Below are 20407 nucleotides of genomic sequence, written 5' to 3' on the forward strand. Positions count from 1 at the left end.
CTATCTAAAGTTAAATGGACAGGTAGGTTTGCTCTATACCATGTGGGCCTTAGAGGTGACAGAAGAGAGCAGGGTGGAAGCTACTCAATTTCCTACCAGGCACATACAAGCAAAAAAGTGTGATATTTACTGCAAAATCGGGATCAAGATATGTGAACTGTAAAGGCATCATGAAAAATAGGCTTGGCCTCAGAAATATAATTATCATATTATTAAGCAGTAAATAAGCAAAATAAAATGTACTGAAGGCTAATAAAAACCATCTGAACAATGTACAATTACAAAGCGGTCATTACACAAAATATCCACTAAAACTTCACAGTGCTTTACAACACAGTACATACAGTACTTCCAAATCGAGGGAGCATCAATCAACGCATTCTATCAATGAATCAAATCGATTGATCTCAAATGAAAAGATGACCAGCTCCTGGGATACAGAGACTAAAGGAACGTTAAAGCCAGCAATGTCTCATAAATAGGCTGATTAAAAAGGCAAGTCAAGTCTACATCTAGTCAACAGAAATACATGAAGACTAAAAACGTGCTACCTATCGAGTGGCGAATTCCTGATTGGTCTGGCCAGTGTTAATAACAGAATGTATAGAGATGCTTGAATCGAATGATGAGTAGTGAGTGTACATTGTCCAGTTGCTTGCTTACCATGATACTATTAGGAAAGTTCCTGTTATTTTAACCTAGCTGCTACTTTATATAGAACTAGGTGTATTCAGATTTGAAAATCAAGAATCAAAGTTTATTTTTATTCAGGCTGTGACATTCCAATTTTGCTTGTAGTAAGGCCTGCTACTGATTTACATAGGCATAGAAATTAATTCAGTACCCAGCAAGATAGTCATGATTTTGTCTTAGATGTGATTTAATAAAAAAAAGTGATGAAAATATTTTCTTACTTTTCTGGAAAATAGATCTTTTTAGGTGAGATTTAAAATGAAGTTGGAGATTCAACCTTTTCCTAAGAAAGGATTTGTGACATTTACCTAGAATGCAGTTTATATGGATCCTGTAAAGATATCTATGTCCAAAAACAGAAATAGAGATATTAGTGAGCGTTACCGGGAGTGAGAGGAAGAAATGGATGAAAACAGTGAAGAATGCTTTTATCATCACTTACTGTCCATCTTCCCTAAATCCTGTTGTCTTCTTCTCATGCCTAAAGTATGACTGCTCTTTCTAACTAGACAGACAATATCCAATAATGTATAAATTATATATTGTTTTTGCCTAAGAATGTACAGTTCAATTTTTTACTTTTCCCATCCTTCTACAGGCTGTCTTAACATCCGTCAACCTGATGGTAAGTTAGGATTGACCCTTGTCCCCATAGTAGCAAATTAACATCGTATTAATGAATGTGATATGTAAGAAATGAAGTTATTATTTGCGAAAGATGTGTCCTTCACAAGTAAAAAGTCCCATTGGATCACTTGACTCTTTCAGGGTAGTGAAGCAGAGCAGTCCAAGATCCCACGATCTACTCAAGGGAGGTGATGTGGCTTAGAATCCCTAGCTCACTGGTATGCAACAACAACACTCCATAAATCAAAGTCCAGACAGTGCTTTTTCTTACATAAGGGAAAATTACTTTATTAGGCACACTGGTAAACACTGTGCGTTAATTACAAATATATACCGTCAGGTAGATGAAAATACCTTGAGTAACACCCTCAGAGCAGTACACACTCCATAGCCATTCCTGAACCCATAATCACAATCACCCGCGTATATTAGAGTTAATATCACAACATTATGAATAAGGCACACCTACTGGCTTTGTCAGAATGTCACCACATTAATAAAAACAGAAACATGTTATAATCTATTACTGCAGCACCACTGTAACCAATGGTAATAGTACTATCATTTATTACTAATCGCTGTAATATAAAATCTTGCATTGTCAATCATCAACATTGACAGTAAAGTATTATGTTCAGTCACGTGTGACCCAGAGTCTTATTTAAATTTTTACACTGCTGCCACCGCACTTTTAGGGCCACCAATCTGGAGCATATGTATATAACATGAAAAGTCTCTTATGGGGTTAAGGACCTATTCCCCAGGGAGACGGTCTGCCAACTTTGATAAACACACTTGGTGGGCAATGTTGCACATCCTGCAGCCCCCTAAAAATGTAAAATATTGGTCCTGCCTCTGCTTCTTCTTGGGGCACCATCAGGAGGAAATTAGAAGTTCTAAAGCACTCCTAGGAGCCTATATGTGCTCCTCGGGCCCTCTGACGAATATTTTATTAGCACCACTCTGCTGCATTCCCTTAAGCTGTTTTCTTTAGGCGCAGAGCAGCCACCTCATGCTGCACTTTTGTGTTATTTTGGGGCCCAGGTGATCGGCCCTTTTAATGGGAAACCAAGAATGCACTTAATTCTGGGCAGTGTGGTTAGACCACTCCTGTGCTAACAGGCCAGAACCCCCCTGCAGTTAACATCTTTCTGTTCTAGCATGTGGGACAACACTGCCCTGCAGTGCTGGTTGTGCCTTTCCTCTTCCTTTTTAAACAGGCACAGGTAGTGGGGGCGGGGCACCCAGCCATCTTGATGTGTGTGCAGCTACTTTCATGCCTTATGTCCCGGGGGATAGGGTCTCCCAGGATACAAATGGTTGTGTTGGGCCCCAGAGGATGCTGTCCCCGGGCCCACAGATGTTCTCATAGAGGTAGCCCTGTGCACGCCCTTTCCCCATTAAAATTAAATTAATTAGGATGTGCAAACCCCTTACGGCCGAGCCCTCTTTGGGGGTAGTTTTAGAAATTGTGGTGGAGCGCCATCTGCTCTGTTTCCTAATGGCTGCCCCAGGAGACCAGGCTTCCCTGACTGATAGCTCCAGGCCAGTTTGGTTAATTTCCTTCATTTTAGTCTAATGTTGCTCCTGATGGCAAGATCCTTAGGCCTCCAGGTTGCTAAAGTTTACTTTTTGTTAAGGGGTTTGGTTTTGCTGCTGCCATGCAAAACCTGTCCCCTGCCTGGGTTTCTGATGCTCCCTCCTCTTAGGGATGAGTGGGGGGCCTTCCACAGCCTCTACACAGCCAATAAGCTGACCATCGTCCCTGCTGCACTCCTCAGAACCCACCTTATATTTTCAATGGAGTCAGTGACCAGTCCAACTCCAGAACAGCATTTCAGGACCTTTAAACATAGTGCCCTCAAGTGGTCTATTTAAAGACCTTCCTGGGAGCCTCAGTCATGCCCCCAACTGACACACCTGTATAATCTCTTCCCACCAAAACCTCAAAGTGAGCCTCATCTCTGTTCTACTCGAGAGCTCTGGCCTTCTTCCATTGTCTCTGTGGGCATGGCCAGGCCCTGGCCAAGTGCAGTGTGAACAGTTAATTAACACATGCAGATTTCCTAGCCCCCTTCCTTTCCAGGAACTGGACAAAACACTTTTAATAGCCCTATTGTGTGGAATGTCCTTTGATCCTCATGCTGGCCAGAAAAGTAATAAAGTGGCTGTTAGAAATTGGGTCTCTAGTTGGAAAAAGTATGCACCCTCTCCAAATAGGGACCACAAGTCTAGTCAGGGTAAGTCACAACACAACCTAAAGTATCCTTTACTCACCCTCCGGTAGCTTGGCACAGAGCAGGCAGGCTAAACTTAGAAGGCAATGTGTAAAGTATTTGTGCAATAACTCCTACAGTAACAGAGTGAAAACACCTCAAAAAGTACTCAACACCAGTTTAGGAAAATATAAATTATTTATCTGAGTAAAATAAAACCAAAACAACAAAAATCCAACATGCACAAGTCAAGATATCACGTTTTAGAGACTTAAGTAAGTTTTAATCCGTAGGAACTAATGGATGTAGCTCTTTACCACATCATACTTGGGATGTGTAAAAAATAAAGACGCTGTGGGAAACAGAGATGAGGAGTCAGAAAGTAAAGCAATGCATTGATTTTTCTGGTGCGGCGGAGGTGATGCACTGATTCTTTCCTCGCAGGCAATGCGATGCGTTGATTTACAGGCACACAGACTTAGTTCTTTACTCCAGTGTGGGGTTTGATGACAAATTGACGCCCAGGGACGATGCCTGGAAAATCCAAACATGCTGTGATGATGAAACAGGCACTGCATTGATTCTGCAGGCACTGTGTAATTTTTTCAGCTGTGAGATAGGGACTATGTTGATTCTGCAGGTGTTGCGCTGATTTTTCAGGCACAGTGGAATTTCTCTTTTAGGTTAAGTCTTTGATGGCCATGAGACTTCTTAAAAGGAGGCAAGCTGACAAGTCCTTGGAGGTCACTTGTGGGGGGAGAGGCAGAGTCCTTTCAGCAGAGTCAGGGAGCAGGAGGCAGCAGAGCAGCAAGCAGTAGAGTAGTCCTTCCAGAAAAGCAGCCCAGATGAGTCCATTGGACAGCACTGCAGTCCTCCTGACAAGGTCCAATTGTAAGTCTAGATTTGTAGTCTGGTTTAGGGGGGTCACAGACCCAGTATATATACCCAAATGTGCCTTTGAAGCTGAGGAAACTTCAAAGTGTGGTTTTGAAGCGCTGTGTGGTGGGGTATCAGTCCTTTGTGTCAGGCCATTAGCCTTTGAAGTGTAGGTGAGAGCCCCTCACCCTTCCTGCCCAAGGAGACCCATCAGTATGCAGATGAATGCAGATGCAGCTGAGTGTCCTGTGTTTATTGCTGTCTGGGTGAATCCACAAGGGGAATTGTCAACCAGCACAGACCAGATGGATTGGAGACAAGCTGTAAGGCCCAGACAGCAGTAAGTGCAGAGAAATACCTACTTTATAAAAGTGCCATTTCTAAAATAGTAATGTTAAATCCAACCTCACCAGTAAGCAGGATATCTCACTACCATTCCAACCATACCATACACGACAATGCCACTCATTTCAGAACAGAAATTACCACTTAAATGTATATAAGGGAGTTTCCAATGCTGGCCTATGAGAGGAGCAGGCTTCACAATAATGACGACTTTGGGAGTTATTCACTACCTAAGTAAAATCATTGATCACAAGATAATCTGAGCTCGTATTCCCTGGGTATTTTAGGCTTGGTCTGTTCTGGGTCATGACTGGTTGCCCGCCAACCAGTGTGAAGTGAGAAATGTTAATTTTTAGCTAAAATATTCAGTTGTGACAGTGAAAAGTTGTGTCAAATCTAAGGGTCTGGCTTTTTTTGATAAAGATGGCACATGGTATATCTGTTAACAAATGATTGGCTTTTGGTTTTTATTAATGTTAGAGGTATTGCCGAGGTCTGTAGTTCTGATGGTTTTGTTATGAAAATACTGACCCAGCATCTAGGCCGTACATTTTAAAAGGGCTATAGCTATATGTTTCCTATAGGCACATAAATGGGTTTTGTGGTTTTAAGTGGGTGACTCTCTACTGGTGCATGAATGGTAACGAGTACTTCAGAATTACAGAATTTTGTCAAGGTTTAGGAGGTTGATTATCCAATGTGACCTTTCACTGGCTTACTTGATTTGCATCCGGCTAATTCACCTGGCCCATTTAGAAGGGGCTCCAACTGTTTTATCAACCCACCATTTTTAAAAAATATTTGTAAATTTGTGTGTTTCTCCTTTCTTAAAAGAAAAAACACTGACTGGGCAGTGATTTCTTGAATGTTATTGGATTTATTGTTGAGTCTTGAGTTACTATCCCACAAAGCCTCCCTGGGTAGTAGTATATTGATGATAATGATAATAATAATAATAATAATAATAATACGAACCACAACTAAAAAGGCTTTTATTAAAATAAATGTAAAACGACCTACCAGTTAATGGTTTTCAAATGTAACATTTAAATGCAAGCATTTAGTAGCCACGTTTAGGTGATGTCTATTTTTTCTTAATTCTTCCAAAAAAAACACAAAAAAAAAATTAACCACTGCACCAACTTATCCATGCCAGATATATTGGCTTTTCCAGTGCTTGTTTTTTAAATGAAACTTAAAGTGTCAATGTCACCTTGAAAATTATCCCATTCTTTTATAGTTTCAGATATATAAAACATGGAGCTGAACAGCAGACATTGAAAAAATGAAGGGACCATATTGCTGTATTTTTAACAGATGGTGGTCCGGACTGCCTGAAGGCAGGGAGCCCTGTGCAGCAGCGAGAACTGGCATCTATACCTTTTCTCCATTCTAGCAGAACACATTGCGGTACACACCACACCTCTCGTTTTTCCAGATCTTGAACACAAATGCTTCTCTCATCTCCATTTCCGTTTAAAAATTGAAGTGCGGTATTATGTCGTAAATAATTTACTATATTTAATCAATTTGAGCTGAGGTTGCTGGCTTTTCTGCCTTGTTAATGCACGGCAAATTATGTAAATTATGTGCTGGGAGATTGTTGGGAAGAAAATATTTTGAACAACAAAACTACATTCATGCAAATCAAGAAAGGTAGGAAACATAGAGCAAACAGTGAAGCAATCATAATATATGCACAACCCGCAAACCGAAATATTGGTTATGACTTTCCTGATGAATAAAAAGCGAACGAAAACACGGAACAGTAAATTCGTTTTGAAGCGGTGTAAAGTTATATCTTACAAACACAGATGTTTTAGTCAGGAGAAAGGGAGACGATATCACTCCACATTTCATTTTAATTACATGGTATGTGTTATCTTTAAGAGACAGGCCCAGGCTTGCACAAACAGCATCTAAGTATATGTGCACGAATCTGTTCTAAGTCTTACTTAGAAAGAAAATATGAGGTAAAATAATAAATAGCACATCTATAAGTGTATATGTGTAAGAGCTCTACCTTAGGATACCCGACCAAATCTTCAAATCTGCTGAAGTGTTGAGTGTAAAGTTTTGATACCAGAAAGAGTGCTCGTAATGTACCAATTACGTTCAAAGTAAATATCTACATTTAAGTGAGCAATTGGATCAAACATAGTAGCCAAAAGTAAGGACTGAAAACTACATGCCAACTTACAAGTTGCCATCCATATGTAACGTTAGTAGATTCCAAATGATGTTCAGTTCTCGTTAGGTAATTTCTATCAAATGTAAGGGTAAAGCAATGGCTGGATGGGTATATAGATTTAGATTGCTCTTCATTGCAGCAAATCCTAAAACATGTAATTGTATTGAACAGTGAAGCCTATGTTACAATCAGTGGCATTTTATATTGTGGGGTTTTCCTGCTTTGCTGAACGTTTAAGATCATCTTACTCTGATGGTCCAGATTCTTAAAAAGTCAGTAATGTAATCATGTCGACGTCTACGTTTATAGCAAATGTAGCAAATATGTTACTTTTTTGGAATTGACAAAGAACTCAAGGCGGTCTCTTGAAAGCTTATGACCCTCACAGATTTATAGTTAATAAAGCATAAATTACCATATGTGAGTGCAAACTATTTAAATGTTTCTTTATTAGAAACGTGTTGCCCCGATAGAGGAGATCCCCTTCCGAACATCCAGGCTCAATTTTTGGGTATCCCACCCAATTTTAACAGTGAAAAGCATGTAGGTACTCCTGATATTGATAGGAGTGAATTGGAAACCGTTTTCAGAGTGGGAGAGTGCCTGCCTAAAGTTTGCGAATTTCCACAAACTTGTGAGTCTGTACCAAAATTGCCCACTTTGGTTGGCGTCCCCACTCTGAAACACCCACAATCCACATCTTTGGGTAGATTTGCTCTGTAGGAAAATCAATACAGACATAGGGGGTCATTCCGACCCTGGCGGTCATGGACCGCCAGGGCCGGGGACGGAGGAAGCACCGCCAACAGGCTGGCGGTGCTTCAGGGGCAATTCTGACCGCGGCGGTAAAGCCGCGGTCAGAAAAGGGAAACCGGCGGTTTCCTGCCGGTTTTCCCCTGCCCCAGGGAATCCTCCACGGCGGCGCTGCAAGCAGCGCCGCCATGGGGATTTCGACCCCCTTCCCGCCAGCCTGTTCCTGGCGGTTTACACCGCCAGGAAGAGGCTGGTGGGAACGGGGGCCCCTCCAGTGCCCATGCCACAGGCATGGGCACTGCAGGGGCCCCCTAACAGGGCCCCATTAAGATTTTCAGTGTCTGCAAAGCAGACACTGAAAATCGCGATGGGTGCCACTGCACCCGTCGCACACCAGCAACTCCGCCGGCTCCATTGGGAGCCGGCTTCATCGTTGCTGGGGCTTTCCCGCTGGTCGGGCGGGCGGCCTTTTGACAGTCGCCCGCCTGCCCAGCGGGAAAGTCAAAATGACCGCCGCGGTCATTTGACCGCGGTACGGTCTTTTGGCGGTCTCCGCCAGGCGGGCGGCGCCGTCGGAATGACCCCCATAATGCTTGAGATGAATAAATCCATTTACAAGAGAAAATTCACAGTTTCTGAATTGTTGTGGTTAATTTGCCTTTGTAAATGACGGTATTTCTGCAGTTAAGTGTAACATAGCTCAACATATACCTTGGCGAATCAGGTTCACCTGCCTCAAAGAATTTCAACTATAGAGGAGTGTAAAGTAAGCACCAGGAAAGAAACAATCGGCCATTGCATTTGGCGTGCCACACGTTAATAACTCCTGTCTGGCTGAGTAATCCATGACAGAGTGTCTTTTCCACTTATTCTCTAAGGAGGTCCTGCTGCTTTCTGCTGCTTGGCATGGTTGTTGATGACACATGCATCCATTCAGAGATGCTGGCCTCGCCTCAAACACAAATGGAAAATGTTTTGATGTCACTTTTTGTGCTGTGATTGCAGCAATTATCAGACTACAAATCGAATTTGGCCTAAAATGAGTTCTTAAATAACAGCATGTGGTGGTGCCACACAGATATATCAGTTTTCTGATGTGGTAGGTGACTGAACTTTTTTTTGGAAGCTGTGTATCCTGTGCACACTTCTCTTGACTTAGGGCTCTTAGGGCCTGGTTCACAGAAACTTCATGTATATCCGCCCAGAAAGTAGAAGTAACATAATTTACTCCAAAATTAATTTTGGCATGTCAATTTCTCCTGTAGAGAAGCCTGAAATAGAAAATACAGTGCTTTTTGGAGATTATGTTGCCCTCAATCTCTAACATAGTGACACAGTTTAATAGAAGCTACTTGATGGCAATTTGTTTTAAGTTGTTTTGTGGTATTATGTTAGTGAGTCTTACAGAGTGTGTACTTCCACTCGTAAAGAGCATCCTGACACCGGGCTCTTAGAAGGTCTTTACACAACATTCTAAACTATTGTTAGGCTAAAAGTAGGGTTTTAAGAACCTTTCTGTATGGAAGATTTGAAAAAATCGCTTTCATCTCTTTCAATTACATATGTAAAAGTTCTGCCTCTGTATGGTGATTTCTTAATCCTGAGGTCCTACAGATATGGTTGTTTAGTGCAGTTAGGAAGTTACCTCTGAAATGTTTCCTGCAGGACTGTGGTCCCTAAAGGTTGTGTGCATGATGGAACATAGATAGTGACTTACGGCCTGATTATGAGTTTGGCAGTCTTCGGACTGGCAGACTTGGGGTGGCGGTCGGACAGACACAACACTGGCAGTATGACTGCCAGATTACGATCCTGGTGGTTGGACCACTAGGAGACCACCACCTCCACTGGGATTGAGGATCCTGACGAGTTGGCAGCGTGAAAGTCGTGGTCAGCCACATCGGTGCTGAGTTTGGCACCACAGTGCTGATCGCAACTTACCTTTCTGCCAGCCTTTTTATGGTGGGATCCCCGCCATGAAAAGGTTGGCGGTAAGGCAGAGTTAGGGGCCAAAGGGAGGGTCCCTGCACTACCCATGACAGTGTCATGGGCAGCGGAGGGGCCTCCCTGTCAGCAGCCTCGGAATGCGCACTGTCTGCTATGGTAGACAGTGCACATTAAGAGGGTGCTCTATTAGATGGTTTTAAGGCCAGTGCTGCTGCACTGTTTCCGCCGGACTGACCGGCGGGAACGTCATAATGCAAGGTGTCCACCAGTCTGCCCAGTGGAAACATAATATGACAGTGTGAGGCCGTCGGCTTGACGACTGCCTCACCACTGCCGTATTGGAGTTTGGCCGGTTCAACTGCCAAACTCGTAATCACCCCCCTACATAAGATCCATTTCTCAACATACAGTTAATGAACTTTATGCCTGAGTGCAGTTACATATGCACTTCTCTAAAGTTCAAATGTCAGCAGAATCACTTCGTTCTGCAGCACCTTAGGATTTGACAGTCCCAGTTTGGTAATGCCTAAGTGAAGGCTGTTACAGTACTTCACTCTTGAATGAAGCCAATGTAGCCATTTGTCACCTATCCATAGTCAAAAATGGAAAAAATAATTTCAGCAATTTAAGTTGGAAAAATCCAGTAGACATGATTCTATTTCCATGGGTTTTGAGCAATAATCTGTCATTGAGACGCACCTCTGACTTGAATAACAGGGACCTCCCTTGGGTGACTAACTATCTGACAAAATCACCTTGTTTCTCCCAAAACCTCTGTCATATCTCAGTTAAGGTTTAGGACAATATTAAACATTCATTGTTGCCGTGGCAAAGAAACAACATTCTTTAAATTGTGTCCACCCATCCTCAAAATCAATTGGAATTTATCAGCCTACATCCCAAACTGGAACCTTAGGAAATGAATCAGTTGGGCCAAAAGGATGAAGTAGGTATTAAAAATAGTGGGACTTAGTTTTAACCCCTCGTGGAACTCCATCTTCTGAAATATATTGAAAAGGGCAGAGTTAATTCTCACTTTTTGCAAGTGCCCAAGATAAATGTTAAGCCAAAATAGGGCCTGCCCTCTAACAGCTATCTCTGAAAGCCTATCGAGTAGGATCCTGTGAGAGATGATGTCAAAAGCTGATGAAAGATCTAATAGTATGACGCCTTCATTACCTATGTTTATTAAAAAATCCACCTTATCTTGCCCACTATTGATGTCAAAGCGGACAAGCTTTTATTAGACTGAAAAACGACAGGAAAACGAGCTGCATTTCAAAAACATCCGAAACCTTTTGTTTCGGTTTTTTCAGGGCAGGGAGTGGTCCCTTGGACCCCTTCCCGTTTGCGAGTGGGTTACCATCCACTTCAAGTGGATGGTAACTGCGACTCCATTTGCGACCGCGTACGCGGTCGCAAATGGAGTTGCATACCACTCCGACTCGCAAATAGGAAGGGAACACCCCTTCCTATTTGCGAGTCGCAAATGCATATTGCGAGTCGGTAACGACTCGCAATATGCATTTGTGCATTGCAAACCCACGTTTGCGAGTCGCAAACGGCGATTTTCGCCGTTTGCGACTCGCAAAAGGGTTGCTACATCTGGCCCTAAATGTACTAGCTTAACTGGACAGAAAGCATCTGGGAATTCTGATTTTATCAAGTTTCATCATTTCAGCTTACAAACATTCGGCTGGGAAAAAGTCACATAATTAGAGTAAACATGTGACCGTTTGTTCAAGAGCAACACATACATCCATGTTAGGTTAATTAGCTTTATTTCATTTATATCTTATTTTAGTGTATGTATCAGGAAATATATTAGGAAACAGTACAGTATGATCATTGTACAGATTGTATACTCTGTTGCTTAGCAGTACATTAATGTGATTATACAATGATAGTTGAATCCAAAGGACTGCTATAACTTACCATTTAAATAAAAATGAATGCTGTTTAGCAAAGTCCTTCGTAGTGCTACAAACTAGATTTACAGTGGATAGAGGCACTTTGGAAGAATTCATTAGCATAAAAAAGTACGCAGCTGAAGTGTATTCAACTTTCTTTGAATAATTGTTACTTGAACTTATATTTTTAGCATGTATTTTTTGTTGTAAGAAATATTCTAGCCAAACTGTTTGCTGACGCAATTGACTAGAGTGTGACCTTTCATTAAGGGAAGCAAAGTAAACACTGGGTGCTTGAATCACTCACGCATCACATAAAGCGGAAGTATAATTTGCATCTCCCTGGATATTTTTCTGTACTGCAGATGAATTCCTGGAACACGTTCAGTCTACAGATTATGCCCAGCATCTCTCTGTGAATCTTTTTAAGGGCCGCTGTCTTAAACAGACCCCTTTCTTTTCATCGACCTCTTTGCCACGTTTATAAATAATCTCCATTTCCTCTTCTATAGCGCTTGCTGGATTACAACCTATATTTGGCTGTCTCATTGTTTGCTGTCTTTCTTATGTGTTAACCAGTCTTTAAATTTAGCCCTCAAAGCGTAGCTTCTAGTCTAACTCATGCTTTCCTGGCTGTGAGAACTGTGGATAACTAGATTTTTGCACATATTACACAAGCCTTTGATTTCATTCGACTCCAGTAGTATTCACATTTCCTGATTTCATTGGGATTGAGCATGCATATACTTCGGCAACACAAGGATCACCATGATGGATTATCTGATTATTATTACTCATTAGAGTAATTAAAAATGCTGACCCTCCCTAAGAGCGAGTTTCAACCATCATGCTGCGGGCAGGGACATCTGACTTTTAGCTGGCGCAGAAGGGCAATAGCTTCGGCCATCTGACAGATTGCCCAGGGCTGGTGCAGTCCCAACCCTCGCCCAAGGGGCTTGCAGTGCATCAGTGTCTTCCTATTTGAGACCTGCTTAAGCCTCACTGATTAAGTTAGCACAAGGGTGCTTTAGGCTTAAACCCAGCAGTGCCTAGGGCTACATCCCAATCAGCCTGTCACCCATCTTTTACCACCTTGTCACAGTGTTAGGAAAAGGTGTGGGGAAAATGACTTTATTCTTTAAGAAGAGGTTTTTCTGTAGGAAACCACTCTGGCCCCAACAATTTTGGGGACACTCCTTGCTCACTCTATTCGTAGACAAATATTAAATGCTTCTCTTGACTGGACTAAGGGCCTCATTCTGAGGCTGGCGGGCACCGCCAAATGGCCGCTCCGCGGTCGAAAGACCGCGGAGGCCATTCTGGTTTTCCCGCTGGGCTGGCGGGCGACCGCCAGAAGGCCGCCCGCCAGCCCAGCGGGAAACCCCTTCCCACGAGGAAGCCGGCTCCGAATGGAGCCGGCGGAGTGGGAAGGTGCGACGGGTGCAGTTGCACCCGTCGCGGATTTCAGTGTCTGCACAGCAGACACTGAAATCCTTTGTGGGGCCCTCTTACGGGGGCCCCTGCAGTGCCCATGCCATTGGCATGGGCACTGCAGGGGTCCCCAGGGGCCCCACGACACCCCATACCGCCATCCTGTTCCTGGTGGGCGAACCGCCAGGAACAGGATGGCGGTATGGGGTGTCGGAATCCCCATGGCGGCGCATGGAGGATTCCGTCGGGCAGCGGAAAACCGGCGGGAGACCGCCGGTTTTCCTCTTCTGACCGCGGCCAAACCGCCACGGTCAGAATGCCCTGCGGGGCACCGCCAGCCTGTTGGCGGTGCTCCCGCGAGCCCCTAAGTCTTCTCACATTTCCAAATTGTTAATGTTTGTGAAGACTGACAAAAGCATACATTTATGAGAGTGGGCACCCACTAACCTGCTTCTAAGCATGCCCACTCACCATCCATTGAACAAATTTATTCACATAATGTTACATCATTCAAGTGTAATATTGCAGGTGTAAATAGACTTATAAGTGTAAATTCATGGCTGTGAAGTTTGTTTCTCTTCATCACAAAGTACTGAAATATTAATTCAGGTATATGAACAGAAATTGAAATTTAATCTGGTTTGGTAAATCTAATGAAAGATCTGTACTTTCACAGTAGAGGATCCTGTTGATTGTTTTCTGATAGAGCCACTATTTCCCTCCAAATATTCACAATTGGATTTTCTAAAATGCTCTTGCAACAGTTCAGTTACAAGGCATGCCAGGCAAAAAATACAGTTTGACCCCCTTAGAATACATTTCCAAATCCAAATCCTGTTTTTTAGGTCCACAAACTGTGGTGTACTATGTTTGTTTTACCACTTTAAAATGTACTTTTTCTTTTACCCTTTTATCTGTGAAGTGACTGTTTAAAGAATATTGGCCCTCATTATAAGATTGGCGGCAAATGCCGCCTATCGCCACGGTGACAGCCTCCAACATACCGCCGCCGTGGCTACCGACCATCCATGGCATTATGACCGTAGCCGGAATTCCGCCAGAATGCTGGCGGAATTCCGGCTACGGTCATGGCGGCAGACAGCGGTAAGGTGACGCTGATGCCAGCAGCAGTGCCACACCAGCAAAACACTGCCTACCGTATCATGTTCCATGATACGGCCTGGCGGTCTTTTGCGGGCGGATGCTGATGCTGACAACAGAGCTGCATCCCTTCTCCTGCCGGAGGACCCTCTGCAAGCAGGTAAGTCGGGTTCTCTGACAGGAGAGGGGTGTGGGGGGTGTTGTGTGCTTGTGTGGGGGTGTGTGTGACTGCGTTTGAATGCGTGCATGCGTGTGTAATGCGTGTGTGCATGAGTGAGTGTGTGTGTACGTGCATGTTGTGTCGTGTGATTGCGTGTGTGCCTGGATGTATGTTAGTGAGTGTTGTTGTGAGTGTGTATGAATGCATGCATGTGTGGGTGAATGTATGTATGGGTGTGTATGTATGTGTTTATATGTGGGGGGTGGGAAAGGGAGGGGAGGGTGGGGCTGAACTCTGGGGAGGGGGCGGGGGAGACCCCTATCAGTGCCAGGGAAGAAATTCCCTGGCACTGATAGTGCCTACCGCCATGGTTTCCGTGGTGGTACAGAAAACACGGAAACCATGGCGGTGGGCAGGGTCAAAATTCCATGGGTGGCCTAGTGACGGCTGCCAGGCTGAAGACTGTAATCTCTAGCCCGGTGGTTGTTACCGCCATGGCAGTCGGTGTGTTAACTTGGCGGTTTGGCTTTGGCCAAACCGCCAAAGTTATAATAGTGGAGGTATGTCCCGCCAGGCTGTTGAGGGTGATACTTCCACTATTACACCGACCGCCTGGGTCATAATGACCCCCATTGTAAGAGTAATACTTCTGGAATTGCCCTGAATACATAATTGTTTTATTTTCTCCAGTAGGTTTGAAGACATTGTTACCTGAACTGATCATAATTTTGCATTAGTAAGTCCATTTGGCATGCAGCTTTATTGCTGGACCATTAATGCACTGTGCAAAATGTAATGATTTCAATTTTTTTTCAAATTATGGCTTTATCATCTCTTCTTTAACTTATTCTAAAATGAGTGGCGAAATGCGTAAGAATTATTATTTCTTAAATCTAATTGATTGTGAAATGTGTTTGTATGATGTTTAATTCTTTTCAAGTATCAAATGCATTGTGTACTCAGTGGTTTTAGAAAATATAGCTACGTGCAGTAAGTCTTTTAGTTTCAGGATTGGGTAATCATGTGAGCACTTATTTATATTTGATTGTTCATGGCGTCCTGTGTGTGAACAAGGCCATATACACAGCCGACATGTGTTGCCACACCCCTTTTTTTATGAGTAAACACTATGGCCCAGATTTATGAAAAGTGGCACTGCCTGCACCCCTAAGTGCCCCCCTGTCGCTACCATGTGTATTTAAAATATGGCACACCAAGGCGGTAGTCAGGGGGACCAGCGCCATAATTTTTTATGGTAGTCTGGCACTTTGCAGGACTAACATCAAAAATGTTGACGCTAATCCTGCAAAGCACCCAGAGGCCTACTGAACACATTAGGAACCTCTATTTAATGCCTGCACTTAGCAGGATTTAAAAACTGCTGATAATAATGGCACAAAGGAATCTCACAGATTCCTTTGCTTCATTTTTACGGGCTGCTTAGTGCTGGAATGCCCCCCTTACATATATTATGCATGGCGCAGGCATAATGATGTGCAAGGGGTTACAAAGTGGCACAATGCAAGCATTGCGCCACTTTGTAAATATGGCGCAGCTTTTTTGCTCTTCCAACGCCACATTAGCGTAAAAAAAAAAAAACATATGTGGTGTTGAAATGGCGCTAGGCCACCATAAATCTGGGCCTATGTGTTGTGGAGCTTCTGAGCGTTTTATATATATATATGTATATATATATATATATATATATATATATATATTAGAAACCATGGTCCCTAGTTGGCCGAGGTATGCCTCCTGGCCAAGTGTTGACCACAGTTCTAATCAGGGTAGGTCACAATACAAACAAAATAATCTTGTGCTCACCCTCGGGTAGCTTGGCAGAGAGTAGGCAGGCCGAACTTAGAAGGCAATGTGTAAAGTATTTCTGCAATAACTCATACAGCAACATTGTGAAACACCACAAAAACGACTCCACACCAAGTTAGAAAAATAGAGGGTATTTATCTGAATGACCCAGGGTCATTTTAAAGGCATGCCTGCCTTGCTGGCTGCTTTTAAGTTAAAGTTAAATGCAAATTTTACTTGGGAATTAAAAGTACTTCCAAAGTCTTAAACAACCTTATTTTTAAATATAAGTCACCCCTAAGGTGTGTCCTATGTGCCCCTAGGGTTGGGTGCCATGTACCTATAAGTAGGGATCTTATAAAAATATTTTTATAAGTCCTGGTGAGGTAAAACAGCCAAATGCGTTATACTCTCATTGTAGTGAATGGCCTCCATAGGCTAGAATAGGGAGACTTTATTTTAAGTTATAAAGTCCCCTTAAGTGTCAGATGACTCATGTTTGGTATCAAATTAATTGTTATAATAAATCCCACAACTTACAATTGTTGGGTTTAATATAACTAACTTGTTCAGGGAAAGAGATTTAGGGGGTCATTCTGACCTCGGCGGTAAAATGCCCTTACCGCCGGTCATAAGACCGCCATAACACCGCCGCGGCCGCGGTCAACCGCCACGGTCATTCTGACCCACAACGGCCAAACCTCCAAAAATCCGTCCTCCACTGCAGCCCGCCACATCGGCGGGCAGCGATAAACTGGAGATGACCAAACCTCCACCGTCACACCAACAGAAATACGCCCATGCCATTACGACCCACGAATCCACACGGCGGTCATTCAAACGCGGTATTCCATTGGCGGTACACACCGCCGCGGTCAGAATACACACACATCACCAAAACACAGCCACATTGGACAATTTGAAATACACACACCTGATACACATACACACACCACTCCCACACAATCAACCAACTATAAAACACACACCCACATCACCCACAAACCCCTGCGACCATAATTACTGAGAGAAGGAGAGAGAGACACAGCAGACAATCCATAGCAAGACACACTGAGGCACACTACACCATCACACACACCACATAGTAGCACAAAGGACCACACACCAACATACTCATCATCACATACACCACCCCACACCTCACCCACACCACCCCATGGCACCCCAAAGGCACCCACGCTTTTCGGACCAAGAACTCCGGGTCATGGTGGAGGAAATCCTAAAAGTGGAACCCCAGCTCTTCGGCTCGCAGGTGCAGCACACCAGTATAGCCAGGAAGGCAGAGCTATGGCAGCGGATCGTGGACAGGGTCAACGCGGTGGGACAGCATCCCAGGAATAGGGAGGACATCCGCAAAAGATGGAACGACCTATGGGGGAAGGTCCGATCGATGGTCTCCAGGCACAACATCGCGGTCCAGAAGACTGGCGGCGGACCCCCACCCACCCCTCCCGAATTTACATCGTGGGAGCAAGAGGTCATGACCATCCTGCATCCTCAGGGCCTCGCTGGAGTAGCCGGAGGAATGGACTCTGGTAAGTCCCATCTCAACTACTATATCCCCCCCACCCCACCAGCATACCAACCCACACCCCCAACCCCCCAGCACATATCCTCCCTGACAATGTCTCACCAGCACAACCCACCCATCCCAACACCAACTCCTGCATGCCAACACAAATCATGGGCACCCATCACCTATGCATGACCACTGCACTAACCCCTCCCCCCCACTAAATACCCTCACAACACCTCCCTCAAGGGAATGCCTGCACTTGGGAACAAGGGCACCCATAACACGCACGCTATTGCACACACAGAAACAATAACCAAACTCTCTTACCCCATGCAGGACCCGAACGACAACACACCAGCCAGGAGGGTCCAGAAGTGTCCATCCCACCACCGGAACAGGCCCACACTGAGGATAGCAGCTCTGTCGACAGTGAACCTGATGACCAGCCCGGACCATCGGGGACCTCTGGGCAGTCGGTTCCCCTCAGGCAGCTACAGGCCACACCAGACCCGACCCCTCTGCCGACACCAGCACAGCTCCCACCCAGCGGGCCCATGCCTCTGTCTCTAGGACAGCTCAATCAGCGGTGTGTCCGCCACTACAGGGCACCCAGGCTAACCCAACACCCCAACAACAACAGGGACCTGGGGGCAGTGGGAGCGGGCACACCGGCCAGGGGACAGAGGCCGGGGGAAACCGGGCAGCTCGGAGGGCTGCTGTGCGACAGGGGGGGGAGGAGAGGCCCAGGGAACCCACTCTCCAAGAGGCCCTCACCACCATCATGGCAGCCTACCACCACTCCCAAGAAACGATGGCGACGGTACTGGCCAGGTTCACTGAGATCCAGGCACAGCAGGAAGAACGCTACATGGGGTTCAGGGAGGAGCTGAGAATCATCGGGACCGCAATGGGGACCATCGTCCTGGCCCTCCACAGGATAGAGGACGCGTTGCGGGACCATGGTGCACCACACAGGGCCCCTGTCACTAGGCCGGACCAGGAACAGCCTACCACCTCCGCCGGCGCTAGTGGACAGGAGGTCCCAACACCTCGACAGCCCCCCAGAACCCCACCTCCTGCTGAAGAACAACCACCCCGTAAGAGGAGCCTGAGACCAAAGAAAAAGACAGAGTAGGATGTCAAGAACCCCGCCAGCAGGACATACCCCCTGAACTCTTCCCACTGTCCCACATTGCCACCCTGTCCAACCATGAACTGCCTATGCTCCATCCTTCCCCAGGCAAAAGAACAATGCACCTGTGAGACTGAGAACTGGTCTCTGCCATGGATATTCCTCCACCCCCACCCATCACCCTTAGAATCACATGTACCGATATCTAGCACTGTAAATAAATCACATTTTGCACAATAATCTGTTTTGAGTCATGCTGTCTTATTAACAAATGTATTACATATTACTGTTCAATTTCTGTTCTGTCAATTAGTCATGACAACATACCAATGTCAATACGCTGTATTTCATGGGCGAACCAAGCAGAAGTCAGGTACTGAGTCAGACAGCACTGAGAAGGGAAGGGAAAGGCAAAAATTACTGAAAAACATCTGTGGGGAACTACAGAAAGTACAGATGCAGGAGGCTAGAAGCAATTGGGAAATGGCGTGGGTGATTCTTACCTGGGTGTCACTGGAAATACTGTTGTATCACTCTATCCCTATTGTCTGTGTCGTCCTCTGAGTCTTCCTCCTCTTCACTCTCCACAGGCTCCACGGCTTCTACAACACCACCATCTGGACCATCCTCCTGCAGGAAAGGCACCTGGCGTCGCAAAGCCAGGTTGTGAAGCATACAGCAGGCCACGATGATATGGCACACCTTCTTTGGTGAGTACATTAGGGATCCACCAGTCATATGCAGGCACCTAAACCTGGCCTTCAGGAGTCCAAAGGTTCGCTCAATCACCCTCCTAGTACGCCCATGGGCCTCATTGTAGCGTTCCTCTGCCCTTGTCCGGGGATTCCTTACTGGGGTCAGTAGCCACGGCAGGTTGGGGTAACCAGAGTCACCTATTAGCCACACACGTTGTCTCTGAAGCTGCTCCATCACATAGGGGATGCTGCTATTTCGCATCACATACGCGTCATGCACTGACCCTGGGAACTTGGCATTTACATGGGAGATGTACTGGTCAGCCAAACAGACCACCTGGACATTCATCGAATGATAATTTTTTCTGTTTCGGAACACCTGCTCATCGTCTTTTGGGGGTACCAAAGCCACATGGGTCCCATCAATGGCACCAATGATGTTGGGGATGTGTCCAAGGGCATAGAAATCACCCTTCACTGTAGGCAAGTCACCCTCCTCAGGGAAAATGATGTAGCTCCGCATGAGTTTCATCAGGGCAGACAACACTCTGCTCAAAATCTTAGAAAACATAGGCTGAGACATTCCAGATGACATGGCCACTGTGGTCTGGAATGACCCACTGGCCAAAAAATGGAGGACTGACCAAACCTGCACCAGAGGGGGAATCCCTGTGGGTTGGCGGATGGGGGACATCAGGGCTGGCTCCAGCTGGGCACACAGTTCATGGATAGTGGCACGGTCAAGTCTGTATCGAAGTATTATATGGCGTTCTTCCATTGTCGACAGGTCCACCAGCGGTCGGTACACGCGAGGATTCCTCCTTCTCATCGCAAGTCCCAGCGGACGGTGCCTAGGAAGGACAACATGGAGCACAGAGTCAGCCAAAACACAGGTACGTACAGACAGCTTGCACAGTTAAAGAATGGCAATGGGTTGAAAGGCGTGTATGTGTGGCAATGCAAGGCCTAGGCCTGTGTGTCGCAGTC

The 20407-nt window shown here is 45.1% G+C and overlaps 1 protein-coding gene across 1 annotated transcript in view; it reads left to right on the forward strand.

Moving 5' to 3' along the window:
• CNTNAP2 (contactin associated protein 2) overlaps positions 1 to 20407 on the forward strand; it is a 2759350-nt gene that overhangs the window by 64856 nt on the left and 2674087 nt on the right. The window lies entirely within an intron of this gene.

Source organism: Pleurodeles waltl, chromosome 10 (genome assembly GCF_031143425.1).
Source record: "Pleurodeles waltl isolate 20211129_DDA chromosome 10, aPleWal1.hap1.20221129, whole genome shotgun sequence".
Taxonomy (NCBI): domain Eukaryota; kingdom Metazoa; phylum Chordata; class Amphibia; order Caudata; family Salamandridae; genus Pleurodeles; species Pleurodeles waltl.